Source organism: Silene latifolia, chromosome 6 (genome assembly GCF_048544455.1).
Source record: "Silene latifolia isolate original U9 population chromosome 6, ASM4854445v1, whole genome shotgun sequence".
In the NCBI taxonomy this organism is placed as follows: domain Eukaryota; kingdom Viridiplantae; phylum Streptophyta; class Magnoliopsida; order Caryophyllales; family Caryophyllaceae; genus Silene; species Silene latifolia.
In genome coordinates this window covers 5356653-5369391 of record NC_133531.1, presented here as the reverse complement: position 1 = coordinate 5369391, position 12739 = coordinate 5356653, and the positions used below count along the sequence as shown (strand labels likewise).

Here is a 12739-nt window from a genome sequence, read left to right as displayed (position 1 = left end):
ACAGCTGGCGAATTTATTTGTCCAGACACGGTCGAGACCAGTCGTGCAGGCCTCGCCATGATCCGGGATAGACGGCCTCTCACCATCAGAAGGAGTCCTCTCATCATCATCAGCATCATCAGCATCATCAGCATCATCATCCTCATCCTCCCACTCCTCCAAAATGGGCGGATCAACTACGGGAGAAGGAGACCTAGGGCCCCCAAACCTTATCGGGATGGCATCTAGTATCCCCTCCTCATCAAGACGCGACGGGGAACCCCCCGGCGCAGAAGTGCTAGTTCCGGCATCAGCAGAAGACATGTTCACAACAATCACTTAACAAAATAAAAGAAAACTTGTTTGTTTACCTTGAAGAAAAACACTCGCCGGAGTAACAACTCTGAGAATTAGAAGACAAAGAAGCCCTTGAAAGTTTAGAAAGATGAAGATTTTGGAGAAAAATTTGAGAAAATAAAATTGGTGGCCAAATTCACGGAACAACTGCCCTATTTATAGGGAAAAGCCCATGAAGAAGGACCAATCAGGGCACAGCCCATGAAGCGCCAGCCAATCAGCGAACAGACACGTGTCAGACATGCAACCACGGAATGTCAATCGTTGCAACAGTTGAACGTCAATCAATGCAACAGTGACCGAGCGTCTTCAACACGCCCCTTCATATCTCTTTGCCTGTTCATCTTCCTCAACAAATTCCTAAGTATCTGCTCTCCGCCGGCCACATGATCAACCAAGCTAGGAAGCACCGGCCGGGGGCAATCAAAAACAACCGGCACTCTCAACCCTGGTCTCGGCCAGCGTCACTTTCTTTTCCACATCGGATGCCCTTTACGCATCCATGTGGAGGGGGGATATGGTACGGCCTATTAAGAACCAGGCCGAAGTAGAAGAAGCCGATGCAGTAGAAGAAGCCGATACAGAAAATTTTTGCAAAATACTTGCGCAGAATATACGCTCAACATACATCGGAGCCCATACCACGGCATAGACTACGCTGGGGGCAAATTGATGGGGCATATTCTGCACCGCTGACCAAGTCAACATATAGAGCAAGGTCAAAGATATCCACAGCAAAGTCAACGACTTAGACGGTCTAGCCGATGCAACCCATCGGCCTGTCACCTGGGTCTCGGCCTGGCAACTAGCCAGCCGGGGCACATATCCGCGTACTCATATCCAAGACCCCTCGGTCGGCCTGCCATGGGTCCATCGGCCGAGGGTAGAACGGTCTTTCCACCTGCTAGCCACTTGGCCACTTGGCCACTACGTGACAAAAGGTGAAAGTCTATAAATACTCCTCAACCTTCATTGAGGAAAGGATCCAGAATTTAACCTAAGAATCACTATTCATCTGGTAATATCTTCCTTATCTCTCTACAATATACAATTAGCCAAGCAACAACTTACCCTCTAGAAGTTTACTGACTTGAGCGTCGGAGTGAGTACGCTCGGCCAAAGCCGAGCCCTCAGTTTGTTCATCGTTTCAGGAAAGATCAAAGGAAGATTCAAGCAAAGACGTCATTCTACAAGCCACGGGTGGTAACAATACTTGCTCTGGAATTACACCCGGAACAAAGAGAATTCTATATTTATATAAATATATTACATATATTCATTAAATCAAATCGAAACAATTATGCAATATTATATATTATGGAATCTAACTTGAATTATTTATAACCTACTTATATTATATTTTTGTATGTTAAATAATTAACATCTCTATACATCTAATAAACTATAAAGTTTAATAAAATTGCATAGATTTTAAATTTAATATATAATTTTATGATGATAATACTTAATAGCATAAGTATACATGTTTATACTAATTAATTATTTTATTTTAAGAAAATTGACGATCTTCTAGTCTTCTATAAATATTTAGGAAAATTACCAAGCATCTTCTCTCTTTTAGTCTCCTTGAAATTGACCATCTTAATTAATTATTTTATTTTAAGGAAATGGCCATTGACCATGTTTTAGTCTCTTACAAATGTTTAGAAAAATTATAATTTAATTTTAACCCAAACTATATAATATTTGCATTGAGATCCCTTAATCGGGTCTATTTTGTGACAGAAGTATGTTGCATGTAGTTGGTAGAAGACTTGAATATGTAGCAAGGCGCTAAGGCATACAGGGTTCGACCCTTCCAATATGCGTTTTATTATTTAAGCTCTTATAATGTATTTTTGGGCCTTAGGCCATAGCCCATACTCCATAGTCTACTTACAATTATAGTTTCTTGAGCCAAAAATTTCTTTTCAAGATGAATCAAACCCGGGACCTTCTATGCAGAACGTTAATGTTTCAAGCACTAAGTTAGTAGTCTTCAATGTCTAATCTCCAAGGAAAATGTGTTTTATATAAAAGAGTCATTCTATAATTGCCGTTTAAAAAAGTAAGTAATTAAGTTTTTTTTTGATGTACAGATAACATTTAGTTCATTACTTTTTATATTTTATAGAAAACTTAAATTATAATAATGCCTAAAGTGCTTTTTACGGAATAAAATGGAAGACAATTTGTTAAAAAATAATTTTGTGCCCCCTTGTACCAAAATCCTGTATCCGCCCCTGAAATATCCATTTGATTTTTCACGGTCTACGAGACGACACTTTGACCACATTTTTTTTCATTTATATATTATGTTTTTTGGTCAAAATTATAATTTTTCGAAACCCTTTTTATAACAAACGTGAATATGCAAATTTTAGGTAAAAAAATTTAAAATTTGGCTTTGTATAATTGAGGTCAATATTTACAAAAATTGACTTTAAAAAGTGAATGGGTAATTTGGATTGAAGGGAGTAAATGTTAGCACTACTACTAGTTATGTTCTGCCTTTGACTTTGCTAACTCAACTTCACCCCCTCAACCACTACTTACTCTTACAATAATAACAACTTGTATATCCGCTTGAATTTGAGTAATAACAATCTTATTCGATAATATACTCTTACATTTATCAAAAAGATTGATAGTCAGAATTTGTTTAATAACAATCTTAGTCGATAAATGGACTCACCATAAAGCATAAACCAATTCAAAATTATGCTAACTTACTTTAATATATGCACATTACTCCGTATTATTTAACTTAATCCTATAAACATTACATGTCATTACTCATTACTTATCTATTTTACCTTCATTTATTTAAATTTAATATCAAATATTTTTTCAAAAATAAAACCACACATATATAACTACAAAATATATATTTTATTAAAGTTAAATAACGTGCCCCGTGTCCTAAATTTCATGGAATGCCGTGTCACGTGTCCGCGTCGTATCCATGTCTGTGTCCGTGTCCGTGTCCGTTTGGATGCTAACTAGTGCACAAGTGCATAATCGCGTTAACCATTTCTCCTAAGCTCCACCGAAGCCACGTGTTCTTCATTCATTGTTGGTCAGGTTTAACAAACCCATGCATGCCACTTGTTGCATGTCTATGGGTTAGAAAGATTACAATATGAGAGGGGCGCCACGCCGCCACACATATCATTATCCACTTGGTTTCCAAATAAAACAAAGTTTCAAACCCATTTATTTTTAACCACACCATTGATTTAGAATCCCACCCTGCGGCTGGGCAATGTCCAAGGACTAATATCATATCTTTCGGAGCCGAAATTCGTTTTCACAACAAGTACAAACAACAATTCAAGAACATCACAATCAACCAACAACACAAATTCACGAATTTCAACATCATTTTTAATTCAACTTCAACAAACTAAATTCATTCAATAACAACAGTCCGTCTTGCTTGTGACGGAGATACCCGTCGCAAGCTTACGACGGGTCGGATAGTACCGTTTAAATGGTAAATGGATAGACAAGTGGTATTGTGCAAGCAGAGCACTTACTGACATTTGGGTAATAAAAAAATATTTTCTTACTTTCCCAATGCATCATCTTTACCATACAATTGAAAAGTCACAAACGTCACGTCCAAAATTCATTTTCACTCTTTTTAATTTTTCTTCTCTCTCTATTTTTAAATTTCCAGATCCCAAAACTCTTTATCATTTTTTTCAACTTCATACAAATTAACCTGAAATCCAAATGAAGTCAATGATCCAATATGTCACCATTTTAGGCTATTAATATGTTATCATCTCAGATCACTTACATTCAGCTATTACTGTAAACAAACATCTGCATAATGGAAACATATTACACATGTTCACAAACATACTCAATATGTCAACAAATGTTTTATATTTCTTAATTCTTAAACATACAACAAACTGCAAATAAAACCCAAGAAACCAACAAGGCAACTATAACTAATTTCTCGCTTTTCCTATGTTTCATGATTTCAATATTTAATTCTACAACAACCATCTTCAACTTTTCATTTTCTCTAGCAAGTCGTTTTTCTTCTCTAAGTCTTCACCTTCCGTCATGACATCAACAAACTGAAAAAAGCCACAACCATTGTACTGCAAGTGTTGAACAATAAGGAAATTATTATGCAAGATATAATTAAATTCAATTACAAAAATATATTAACAAACAACAAATGAAATCAAATAACATACCGGCCAAAGAGAACACCCATAAAACGTTTTACCTACATGTTCTCCATGCTTCACTGTCTTCAAGACTGCACCTATATTGTGTTTGCATAAAACCGTATTTTTAAGTCTTGAATTCCATGAATTAGATGAAGATGCATAACTTTTTCCCATCACTACGAAAATGTAACAACCTTCGTTTAACATGTGACCACTTCAATCGAACCACTCAAGTAACATACAGTCCACAAGTGGTTACATATATACTTTCATTAAAATGTATATACAGTTGTCCAATATGTTTCTATTAAAAGAACATTTGGTATCAATTTGACAATCATTAAAATTGTAACAAATCACATTTTTAAATTCATTGACAAATTAGTGATTACTAGAGATATACAGTCTGAAAATGATCGCATACATAGATTTTTCATGTAAGTATATATTTTCTTTATGTTACCAATCATTGAATGATAATGAATGGTAACATGAATACCAAAAATGTCAACATATAGACCATTCAATTACTTTTATTAGCTTGTTGACAAAAAATTTCAATACCAAGAAAATAAAACAACAAACCCAGAAAAATATCAATAAAGTTAGAGAATCCAACAACAACCCAAGGAAAACAAGCAACAAATCCAGAGATTCAAATAATAAACCCGGAAAATCAATATACGAAACAGATTTTTCCACTCACAAGAAAGATTTATTCAAAACCTTAGAAAATCATAATATAAAACATTTCTCCACTCACATATTCCAAACAAAATGAACCAAAATCCTAAATTTAATTCTTTTTTGGGTTATTTAATAGGAATACTCTGAACTATTGCACCCCTTCTCAAAATACTCCATACTTTGAATTAACTACGAATACTACCAAGTAATGCATCCCCTCCCACGTAATAGAACGGATGGAAGGGCTACCTGTTCTACTGGTTACCCTTGTTTAAAACGTAGTTTTTCATTGTTTATTCACTTTTACTTCTCTTTTACCTAATTTCAATTTCGCCCTCAATTAATTTCTCAAATTGCCCTTAATTGATTACGGATGTTATTTATTTATTTTCTTAACTTTAATTTTCCGTAAGTTATTTTTTAATTTGCAGTGTTCTTTCACGTCGTCGATCATCACGCATGCTTCCAGATTTTGAGCTGCAACTACGAAAAATGTACGGAGTATATAGATTATAGAGGAAGGATTCTAAAGAGCAGTGAAGAATTGAAGATCCACAACATGATTAAATATTAAAATAATAAACAGTCTCTAAGATATTGCTAATGATTGGAATTTCGATCACAAATTCTCACTTTAGACGGCCATTGCCCTCTCAAAAAATGAAAGTGGATAGTGCAAGAGGGTGAAAAATGGATACCCCTACTTACCCTCCACTTTCATTTTGTGAGAGGGACACTGTATGTCTACAGCTTTAGACGGATAGTGTCCGTCTAAAGTGAGCGCTTTGTTGAACTTTATATGACCGTCGAACTTACCCTTCACAGCCCCACCTAATGCCCAAGGAAGGTCATACACTATCACGAGCCAATAGTAGCATAAAAGGTCCTTCATAACTGCAACCCATGGACTCGTTATGCGTCTGTATAACATGCCTCACCTACTCCAATATCTACCACACATACAAACTGCTGTTGAATGAACATATATAATGAAAATTGAATGCTTGAGATATTAAAAAAGCGAGAGATTTGAGATTGAAACTTTAATTTTTTTTAAAAAAAAATAAATTTGCAGGTATGCCTTGTAAATGTAAGGGGAAGAAAGTGAATTTCTTAAAATAAAGAAAAAAGAAGGCTCCGCAGAACAACATTACCTGCTACATCAGGTAAAAAAGAGAGCAATTCTGTTAGATGATAAATAGTGCATTAGTTGGTAGTATTCGTAGTTAATTGAAAGTATAGAGTATTTTGAGAAGGGGCGTAATAGTGTAGAGTATTCCTATTAAATAACCCTTCTTTTTTTGACCCAAACAATATCATGATGATTCTAAAAATTTGAAAATAAACAAATTAAGAAAATTACCTTTGACATTGTTTTTCGTGTCACTTTTTTTGTTGTGTTTTGATTATGCCAGAAGATGAGTAAGAGTTTTTTGTATTCTTTTTTTTTTATGATGAGAGAAGTTTTTAATTTTCCTTGAAAATTGTAATCTAATCCGTCTGATATCACAATGTCACCATTTTTAGTTGATTTGTGAAGAGTTTATGAGGGTTTGATACGAGAGAGATGAGAGAAGATGAAGAAGAAAGAAGATGAAATGAGAGAGGATGAAAAATGTGGACGTAAGAAGATGAAGAATAAAGATGCTTTTTCAAATTTATGGACAATAATTACTGTGTATGCACAGTAACCGTCAGAAATTACTGTGTATGCACAGTACGGTTTGTCTACCCATTCAGCACTTAAACGATACTATCCAACCCGTCGCAAGTTTGCGACGGATATCTCCGTCACAAGCAAGAATTTGTGCAATAACAAATACCCATCAGCTAAAACATGAAATTTAACAATTTTACCATCAAATATCTCGAAATTTAATCTATGAAAATAAACCATGTTCAAAGACATTAAACCTAATCCCCTATTATATATAGTAGAAGAATAACACAACTTTAAATTAGCTCGCCTATGTATTCACCTTCTAATAAATAGCCTCAACTCTCAATAATTGATCTCAGTCTTAATCGTTATATAATCTCTAATATTATCGTCTAATAAAATAGTGCATTTTGGAATTATGCTAGTAATTTAACAACTTAAACAATGAATTCCTAAAGATCGGTATGGGTACGGAAGAATTCCCGGTTGTGTCAACAGAAACAGCATAGTGCCTTGCTACAACAAGGCATCCCCCATACGTCGTGCCCACAAGACATCATTTGATGATTCCCAAAACCTTATGAGTGTTTCGATCAAATAAAGGGGCCTCCGACAAACCACCCATAACTAAATCCATGTGAAACTGGACTCTCGTCGGCTGACCTTCAACCTCAAACTCTGGTTCCCTGATAACATCAAAAACAATAATGCGCGATCCGTTACACACACAAAAATGTTTTAAAAGAAAGTTTAAACTGAAGGAAAAGTAGATCTATATACTTAACATATTCATATATGTGGTAATTTAATTTGTCATAAAATTAACAAATGATCTTATGCATGCAAACTAATGATCAATATAAAGGAGAAATCATTTTCTTACATTGGAAATTTGGTTAATATGGGCACAAGAGAGATCACCTTTCTCTCTTGTTCTTGAGCTTTCCTTTTGGATGATCAAAGACCCAAGTGTAGGATCTCTCCCAAGGATTTATACCCAAAGCTTACCCTTAATTAAAATTAATATTATAGTTACTAGTACAATATTAATCTTGTAGAAAATTGACCCAAAAATATTATAAGACACTTAATATTTTCGGTTTTTTGGGAGGAAGAAGAAGGGAGCTTTTTTATCTCTCTAGAATTCTTATTTTTGGATGAGTAAAGAATGAATAATACACTACTACATTTAGTGTGTTAATAGGTAAATAAGATGAAAAAACCATAATGGTTTTTCCATCTCAAAAACCGGGTAGGAGGGAAGAGGAGGGAAGAAAGGAGACCCAATGCATGCTCTTGTTTGCCTTCACAATGCAAACTAGGGTTGCATGGCTAGTCTATAATGCAAATGATTGTGTTTTCCACTAATTTAAACAACACAATATTTTGCCTAATCCCCTCTTAATTTCGGTACACTTATAATATGGGATCCATATTATTTTTGTCAATTTTGTCTTATGTCACATGTCATATGTTACATAAATTTGTTATGTATTTTTAACATATTAAAAATCAACGTATTAATAAAAATACGTCATGTACAAAATCAACTTAGTAATTCATAATTACTTGTACCAAAATATTTTACCAATTATAAATCAAAACAAATTGTATTTATAATAATTCATTCAATTTTAATTGTTTCTTTAAACAATAATTTCATCTGAGTAATGATACAATTCAAATACTCAGACCGTATCTCATTTAATCAAATTTCAATGAGATACGTAAATTTTACTTCCAAAATCGTCCGTCAATTTTCAAGTAATTTAATTAACTCGTAACATTATACGATTAATTAAATGATCAATTAAGAGTGTTGCCCTATAGGTATGACCTAGGGGATCAACTGATCACCACCGTCGCACGACAGTAATGTCAAACTCTAGTCAGCCAATCATTACTGATATATGTTGATCAGTTGACAGTAAAATATTACTTCCCAATTGTATTCTTTATAATGAGACTTAAACATGTGATCATCATGATCAACAGTCGTGATCGCATTATTGTCGGAGGACACATATTCCAACAATCTCCCACTTGTCCTCGACAAGTGTGCGTCACCAATTCTCTTGTCCTATTACTATCTCCCACTCAATGCAAGGTGTCTTTCAGGTCGTACTTGCAAGTGATCATATCGAGAGTGGTTTCCTCGATCTGGAGAATAACTGATTGACCGGATTTATCTATCATAGATACCTTCCGAGCGTGGCCACGCATTTCCAGTTCATTACTCCTCGAGTGGCCTTGAGATATTGTTATAACCCTGACTAGGGATGGACAATTCCTATCGCACTCATTCCCTTCGACTAGCCACAGCCATCATAACCCAAAATATGCCCATTTGACCCCATTTACGAAGGTCGTAGTAACACAAATCAAAGTTAATCTGAAACTGTGCCATCTTAGGTGAACAGTCTTTAGTCAAAAGAATCGACTCATTTGAATATTATAGCAGCTCTCGCCACGACCAGGCTATATAAATTTGCCAGAACTCTATAAGCGGTCATAAGGTCCGACAAAATGTTCCTAACAGTCTGCCTATGTGATCGACTAGTCATTCTCATATGACTCTATGGCTCTTGAACTTGCCATCAATCGCATCACACTGTAGTCACTTCGAGACGTCACCTCATGTAAGTAATGGGCAAATACAATGTTAATCCATGTTCACTTTAACGGGGTTCAATTGTCTCCACAACCCGTTTGGATGTAACAAAGTGTACGGTGAGTTAATAATAACTCAAACGACAAATGTCGACATCACACTCGGGTAGTCAATACCATATTTCAACCTTGTGATGTATATCGTAAGTGTAAACACTTATTGATCGCAATATAAGTTTAACATGCCATGTGTCCATGTGTTCAAACTTCTTATACTTGCATTTTCCTATACATTCATGTTCTCTCTCATAGCATGAATCTTACCAAGTACACATCAAGGTTCCCGACCTTGGTTTCGGTTCTTTAACTTGAAATAACTTCCTTATTGATTATCACATAACGAACGAATTTGTGATGAATGATATAACTTGTACTGATCAAGTACTCCATCCATACACAATTGTTGGACCATATAGATATATGATTAAGTTTTGATAATGACAAGTGTGTGCTTCGTTTTATATATACTCTTGCTTGTAATTGTTTGTTTAGTCTTTGTTAGATTAATTTAGGTTTACAAGTTTAGCAAATAATGTTATAGCTCTCTTACCTATAACATTGAAGATTTGTGAAGCGTCATTCAAGTCATGTTATAGCAGCTTGAGCTATAACATTGGAAGTTCTTAAGGCATCATAAGCAACTGTAACAAGTTTCAAGTATGATGATCATTCAAGCAAAAGGCTAGATCAAGTCTTTAACAAAGCTCAAGATGAAGAGCTTTTGGTCAAGATAAAGAGAAGATCTTTTACTGAAGATCTCCAGGAAGATTAGTTAGTATAGGTCTTCATCTAATGACGGTATCTTAAGATAAGAGTATTGGGAAAGTAAAGTTATAGTTATTTCACCTATAACTTTACTAACCAAACTTAAAGTTATAGCTGTTTCTACTATAACTTTAGGTAGCATTTTAAAGGCACGATTTTAATGGTTTTAAAATCATTCTTCAAAAGATAAAATTCTTTTAAACATATTTCGAAATCTTTTGTGTATATAGTAGAATTGAATTATGGATTATTATAATTGGTGACTTGCATATTCCTATTGGTTAGTAAAACGACTTATGGGTCGTCATGCTACCTAGGGTTTGCTAGTCTATCTAATCTAACCCTAATACAAGGAGATAGGTTTTATCCAAGATGGACACGGGCCTAGGGTTTCAGCCGTGAGTTGCAAACCGTTGGGGCGTGTGAGGTGGTTGTGTTTAAGTAATCTATCTAATCAAATCTAGCTTATATTTATATAAGATATTTTCCTATCTTTATAATATATGATTTGATTTGTTTACTTATCCCAACATCTTAAAAGATATAGTTTTAGATTTCAAATAAGATTTACTTTTATCTTGATTACCTAAACTATAATATCTTGGATTAAATTAAGGAAAGAGATAAAGTTTTATCTCTTATTTCCTTAGCCGCCTATCTCACGGCATCCTAGGATTTCGTGCAAACCCTAGTTCCCACTTCTACTATAAATACAATTGATCATTCTTCATTTATCTAAGCTTTTCGAAATATAACAATCTTTGCAAAACATATTTGAGTTTAATTCTTAATTGTCTTATCGTTTTGTTTTGGAAAATATTTGCGAAAAGTCGTGCTCTTCAAATTGCTTATCTTTCTTAAAGGTTACGTCATAAGATAATAGTACTTTATATTGTTTCTTACTCGTTCAATTGTGACATTGGAAGTTCTTAAGGCATCATAAGCAACTGTAACAAGTTTCAAGTATGATGATCATTCAAGCAAAAGGCTAGATCAAGTCTTTAACAAAGCTCAAGATGAAGAGCTTTTGGTCAAGATAAAGAGAAGATCTTTTACTGAAGATCTCCAGGAAGATTAGTTAGTATAGGTCTTCATCTAATGACGGTATCTTAAGATAAGAGTATTGGGAAAGTAAAGTTATAGTTATTTCACCTATAACTTTACTAACCAAACTTAAAGTTATAGCTGTTTCTACTATAACTTTAGGTAGCATTTTAAAGGCACGATTTTAATGGTTTTAAAATCATTCTTCAAAAGATAAAATTCTTTTAAACATATTTCGAAATCTTTTGTGTATATAGTAGAATTGAATTATGGATTATTATAATTGGTGACTTGCATATTCCTATTGGTTAGTAAAACGACTTATGGGTCGTCATGCTACCTAGGGTTTGCTAGTCTATCTAATCTAACCCTAATACAAGGAGATAGGTTTTATCCAAGATGGACACGGGCCTAGGGTTTCAGCCGTGAGCTGCAAACCGTTGGGGCGTGTGAGGTGGTTGTGTTTAAGTAATCTATCTAATCAAATCTAGCTTATATTTATATAAGATATTTTCCTATCTTTATAATATATGATTTGATTTGTTTACTTATCCCAACATCTTAAAAGATATAGTTTTAGATTTCAAATAAGATTTACTTTTATCTTATTTACCTAAACTATAATATCTTGGATTAAATTAAGGAAAGAGATAAAGTTGTATCTCTTATTTCCTTAGCCGCCTATCTCACGGCATCCTAGGGTTTCGTGCAAACCCTAGTTCCCACTTCTACTATAAATACAATTGATCATTCTTCATTTATCTAAGCTTTTCGAAATATAACAATCTTTGCAAAACATATTTGAGTTTAATTCTTAATTGTCTTATCGTTTTGTTTTGGAAAATATTTGCGAAAAGTCGTGCTCTTCAAATTGCTTATCTTTCTTAAAGTTTACGTCATAAGATAATAGTACTTTATATTGTTTCTTACTCGTTCAATTGTGTGAACACTTAGAAGAACAATCAAGTGCTTTCTTAGTAACTTAAATTAGTCAAATCGAATATCTAGTGATATTCAAATCGAGTTATAGTTAGAGTTAACTATACGAGTTGGGTTGATAATTTTGTAATCCGGAGTAAGGTACTAAAATTATTAATCGAGAATAGTGGACGTAGGCTTCGACGTGTGAAGCTGAACCACTTCAAATATCGTGTGTCTTTGCATCTTTCGTTTCAGTCATTTCATTCGTTCATAATCAATTAGTTAATTAATTAAAGTTTAATCAATAAACTTTAAGTAATTAATTACCTTTGATATAAAACAAAAGTAGGCATAATTTTTAAATACTCAATTCACCCCCCCTCTCGAGTATTTCGGGTGTGATAGACTCTTCAATTGGTATCAGAGCCTCGTGCTCTTGATTGCCTAACCGCAAAGAGGCTAG

At 34.2% G+C, this 12739-nt stretch overlaps 1 long non-coding RNA gene across 1 annotated transcript; it reads right to left on the bottom strand.

Annotated features, from left to right (window-relative positions):
• Nucleotides 1–4371: 4371 nt before the first annotated feature.
• On the bottom strand, nucleotides 4372–6831 carry LOC141658497 (uncharacterized). Its single transcript, XR_012549283.1, has 3 exons — nucleotides 6580–6831; nucleotides 4554–4705; nucleotides 4372–4454 (listed from the first exon to the last, which is right to left on the bottom strand). It is a non-coding gene; the product is annotated as an uncharacterized LOC141658497 (long non-coding RNA).
• Between the last annotated feature and the right edge of the window lie 5908 nt (nucleotides 6832–12739).